Source organism: Balaenoptera borealis (assembly GCF_965194805.1).
Source record: "Balaenoptera borealis genome assembly, chromosome: 9".
NCBI classification, from domain to species: Eukaryota; Metazoa; Chordata; class Mammalia; order Artiodactyla; family Balaenopteridae; genus Balaenoptera; species Balaenoptera borealis.
Window position 1 is genome coordinate 60,749,153 of NC_138873.1, and position 6,154 is coordinate 60,755,306.

The window sequence follows — 6,154 nt, forward strand, 5'->3', positions numbered from 1 at the left end:
AGTGAGTTACAAGATATTCTATTTAGCCTAGTGCACAAAACATGGGGTGAGGAGTTAGAAGATTTAGGTTTGAGGTCCAACCCCGATACTTAGTAACCCCTTTATTTTGCACAGGTTAACCTTTCTTAGTATCATTTTTTTCACATGTCATTATGCCACAAACCATGCCACAGGGTTCTTGTGGTAATAAATAAAATAATTAAGTTAAAACATACATAAACCAAAAATTTAGTCTTATATACTAAATTCTGAATAATTTATATAAGGTATACTGGTCTTTTTCTTTCAACTTTTCTATTTAATTGATTCCCCAACTAATCTTGAAACAATACTAAACCTATTTAAATATTGTTCCTAACTCTTTTTAGACATATTATTTGCCACAATACATTACAAATACTAGAGTTAATAGACTATGGACTGCAGTTCTGTGAATCCAATTGTTATATTTCTTTATATAAGTCATTCATTTTTAATTAAACCTCTGTTCTACAAACATATTGCTGCACTTCAAAACAGAATGATTTTAGTAGTGTTTGATTTTCTTTGTCATGCATTAAATTGTATCAAATCTTGATGAATAGCACAATCCAAGAGAAACAGGAAGGGCAATCTGTGAACACAATGTAGTGGCTCTGTTCAGGCATCCAACAATTGCACACCTATGAAGCGAAAGGCAAGGTACTAGGAGCAGGGGACCTAACATAGACAAGATCATCCTGGCCCTGACCTACACAGAGTGCAATCTAGTGAAGGAGATTTATAATTAAACAAGATATTATGAAAATCTGTAAGAATAAATGATATGATAAGGCAGTACAAATCATCTTTGGAAGCCAAAAGAAACATAATTTGGAATAAAAAAATCAGGGAAGGTCTCCTGGAGGAAGAAATTTCATGCCAAGATCTGAAGACAATCAGCCAGGGGGAAATAAAGATTATATGGCAGATTTAAAGAAGTAAAACATCCTGAATATTGGTAGCATAAAAAGTGATGGGGAAATGTCATAAATAGGAAAGCAGGAAATAGATTATAGACCTCCTGCAGATCAGGCTCAGGCACAGTGGAAATCCATTTAAATATATTAAACAGGAGCATGGTCTGATCAGATCTGTGTTTTAGGAGGCTAGCTTTGGCTACTTTATAAAATATGGATTGGTTTATGGACGCTTTCTAAAAGCAAGATGGTTTTGAGAGAGCTCAACTGGGATTCTACTCCTGTATCCCAGGTGGGAAATGATAGTGGTTTTGACAAGGGTAATTGCAGTGGAAAGCATTACGATGGAAAAGGGTCTGAGCTTGATGATTCCCTCACTGATTCATTCAGCCATTCATTTAACCAGTACTTATTAAAAGCCTACTCGGTCAGGCAATGAGCTATTGCGTGAACACAGCCTTAGACAAGACATGGATGCCTTCATTTGTTTATAGTCTAACAGAATAATTAGGCAGGAACAACTAGCTTACTGCCATTTGAGAAATAAAATGGTTCCTTCCCTTGCACCTTTCACCAAAGTATATTTCCATCCAAGTGGAGATGTCCAACAGGTCACTAGATAAGGGGGCCTAGAATTCAGGAGAGAGGTTTGGGAATGATACATAGAGTAGGGAGCCCTCAGCACATGGATGACAATAAAAGATGATTCCAAGAAGAGAGGGCACAGTGACGTGAGGAGAGGAAACAGGACAAAGGAGTAAGGAATGCCAATATTTAAGGGCGGTGGGGGGAGCAGCCCTTAAAGAAATATGAGAAGCCATGGTTAAAAATGGAAAGAAAGTTAGGAGATTGTGGTGCCCTAGAAGCCAAGGAAAGAGATTTTCAAAAAGTAGACAGTGTTCCACAGTGTCAAATGCAACTGAGAAGTCAAAAGTGAGAATTTTCTAAGCATTGGATTTATTGCAACATAAGCCACTATGACCATGTGGAAAGTAGTTTCTATGAAATGGTAGATTGAACATGAAATTTTAGTGGACAGAAGTTAAGATCCTACATTTTGTAAATTAATATCATGTATGAATTTATAATATCAGAGAAATATTTGGCACAAACATCTTAACTACATGATTGTTTCCACAACTGCATTCTACCCTAGATTTGCTCTAGAGTGTCCATGTCCAATATGAAGACTGGTACCTAGAAATGAATAGGATTCCAGTTATGACCTGACCTGCATGAAATAGGGTGGAGCCATCACTTCTTTAATCTGTAAACTGTACTTTATTAGACATTGATATTACGAGAATTCTGATTAGTTTCTGTGGTAAAGACAGGTTGGTCCATGGGGAGCCAAGTCTCACTGGTAACTCATGAGAAGCTTGTTACCTTGTTATTGACTAAATCCTTTGTACGTTTATTACACTCTTTCTCTATGACCCTTCATTTTTATGTTGCCATTTTATTCCTAATTAAATATTTTTATTACAGATTCAAACCATTGCTCAACTAGGATCTCTTTGGAGAAATAACATATTTATTTAACAAACACATTGTGGTTTTTACTATGCTAAGCAATGCTAAATTTTTTGTGGAGCTTCTTTCTATTCTGCCTTCTCATTACCTCTGAAAGTGATTAGCATGCAATTCATTGCCTTCATCCAAATCATTAATGAAGATATTGACCAAGGGATGACCAAAGACAGAGCCCATAGCACACCATCAAAAATCATCCTTCTTACAGACATCAATCCATTAAAAAGCATATTTAGGATATAACCACTCAATCAATAAGTTACTAATTTGCCTGCCTATGCTATCACATAAGATACATGTCCCCAGACTGTTCAATAGTTTCGCATCAGACACTCTTAAATGCCTTGTTGGACATTCATTACGTTACACCAACTCTACCATGTTTCTTTGACTGGCCTGTGTAGTGAACATAGCAAAAATAGTAATAACCATAATATTTTAGTATAACTTGACCCAACTAGTTCATAGTGGTTATCACTTTATTTTCTGTCTATCCATGAATTATTTTAGATAATATAGAATGCCTTAAGGTAAAAACTGTAGGTCAAAAATGTATGTCTACAGTTTCTAGAGTTGCCTTTCTTTCTAAGTTTGAAAAATATACAAAAAATTGGAACACCAATCTTCCATAGCTTCAATTTTCTATGATAATATTGCCTGGAAATCCTATCAGTGTTCTGGGATTTAACTCATCTACATAAGGAAACATACATGTATTTAGATTACGTATTGTTCACAAAAATATGTTTAATTTTCTTAGGTTTAAATTTTCTCTAACTACACTATCTCCCATTTATTTCCAAAAAAGAGAAATGAACTTGATAGTCTTTCCACCTTCTCTCTGCTTTGGTACTTTATATTAGAGTTCCCTGGAAGTCCATACCATCTTTGTTGTGATGTTGAGGACTTTCCCCCCACAGTTTATTTAGAAAAATAGCAAGATTGTTTTACATTAATATGCACTTGAATTCAACTTTCATATATTTTTCCTAAGTTGCTTCTGTTTCAGAACAGTTTTTATTATGTCAGGAATAACTTGAATATCCCTGATGGACTTATTGGGAAGACTGCATTATCTATTATTCAGTAGGCTTGCTTGAGCTTCTCAAAGCCATTGCTCTGGATAATTAATAAATAAACCTGCCAATAAAATAATTCATGTGGAACCGACAACAAAGTAAATACATTTATTTGCCAAAATTTTCTAGCAGGAGCATTATTAAAGGAGGCACTATTATTTTCTTTTTAGTTGGCTTAAGATCCAACTTACCTAGTCCATCAAATAAAATACTTCTTTTCTGTTAAAGTCATCATAAGAGGACAGAGTGTAGCATTATTAAAAAGTGGTTCATTGCTTGTTATGGCAATACACCTTTGAAGGGCACAGAAATTATTTTAATTGGATAAATTAGATGTTCTTTGTGTCCATATGGAGTGCTGAATTTAATGATTTGGTTGAATGGATGTCAGTGTTTCTGTTCAATCTTTCAATTAAACTAATATTAATCTTACATTTTCTAAAGAAAGCTTAATAGCACAAGATAACTGTGATATCTCCAGGACATACAGTAAGGTCACTGGATATAAATGAGCCCACATTGTTTTTCTGAATAATTTTGTAGCGAAGAGGGAAGCTGTGGAAATTGTAGTTATGTTAGCTTTTCTCCCTTTCAGTATCTTCAGACCAACACTAAAAGATTTAGCGAAGAGGGAAGCTGTGGAAATTGTAGTTATGTTAGCTTTTCTCCCTTTCAGTCTCTTCAGACCAACACTGAAAGATTTATGTCTTTCTTTTGTTACATTGTTATACCTGTAAAGTCCTCAGTTAATTTCTTGTTTTGTCTGTTTTAACTCACAAAAATCAAAATAGCCTTTCAACCAATGCTTTTTAATTTCTGGAAGGTCTATTAAAATTATAATGCCTTTCTTTGTTTTTCAAAACTAATTTGATGTGATTTGTACAATGTTTCAATCACATATCATCACACTAGGAAACAGATTGGGCATGCGTTTTCTTTAAGAATTATATGAAAATATAAAGTTATAAAATACTGAAATAATTTTACATTGCTCATAAAATTGTAAAATTTTGAGAGTGCTTCAGTTTGAAAATGATTGGGGTTCTAAAAACATGACTCAAAGAGGCTGTAAAATTACAAGGACACTTCAGCACTCTGTGAGCATTTCTATCCAGAGGTGATCGACAGCACAACTTGCTGAGCAATTTGCCTGGTATTTGTAGGAAAGCCTTGTTCTTTCAAACTGAAGAACTCTTAAAATTACGAAGAAACTCCAACATTTTTAAATTGCAGCATATAACATACATGCCCCCAAATCCAATACATTCTCTAAATAAAAACATTATTACTTTTAAAGTATAAAAGGCCTACCCACAACAGAACAACAATCTATCCCATCCAATTCGAATGCCAAGTCACTATAGCTGTTATGTCTCCCAATCTGGGATATTCTGACATGAGGAATTGTTCATCAAACAAGATTATGTAATTCTTTTAAACTCCTCTTGGGTTATTATTTTGAAATTATCTCTAAATTTCTTGCTAAGGATCCTGTGACCTTTGGAAGCCATTCTGAATTTAGATAAATTATGTGTACTTGTATATAAAATACAAACTATGTCTTCTCAAAAGTTATATTTGTAAATAAAGCTAAATGTTCAAGGAATGTATTAATTCCTCTGCGTCTATTTATACATCTATAAAATAGGGATAATAATGTCTACTTTAAAAGCCCATTGTGGAGTTTTGATACTTAAACAGCCTACTACACTGCCTGATATGTAGTAGATGTATAAAAAAATAGCTGCTATTTTGATATCATCATCATTATCACTATAATCATTGCAAACCTGAAGTTTCATGTTATATAGGAAATATTTGATTGCAATTGTAACTCTAATGCAAATTTTATCATCTTGAGCAGATTATTCACATTTTGGGGCCTTGTCATAAAATGTTAATAGTCGTTATTTATCTGGACTGTGGAATTTTTTTTCTGTTTAATTTTTTTCTTTTTCTCAACTGTATTATCTGCTTTTTATGTTAAATACACATTACCTATACAAAATAAGAACAAATACCATGTACTATTTTGCAAAGCACACTTGGCACTTGTGTATTTACAAAACCACACTGACAGGCAACAGAGAGACAACTGTATGGTGTCTCTGGGGAAAATAAAAACAGAAGACAGCATTGAAAGAGATTCATAAGTTGCATAAGATACAGATGAAAAATGAAGATTATGAAACATCTCATGAGTCACAAATCCCTTCTATACCCTCAGACAAATGTGAGTTGGAAGGAAGACTTCTCTTCTCTATGTTTTCCACTATTACATCTCCAGGGGCTAGAACAGAAGATACTGAGGTAGAGACGGTGCTCAGACACTTTTGTTAAATGAATGGCCTGGATGAGGACTGGCATTCCAAGTCAGCTGGTGAGGCTCAGCTATGGAGAATGAGACTTGGGTCAAGATGTCTAAGCCAGGTCTTTTGATCCTAAGTCCCTTTTCTTTAAATCTTAAAGTCCATTTATCCCTAACAGCTGTATGGATAAGTAGCTGAAACTGAAAGAGAAAAAGGTGGTCCTGATGGGCCACCATTCAATAGAGGTGGAAGAGGTTACACAGAGAATTAGAGTGAAGGAAACTGGCTTAAACCT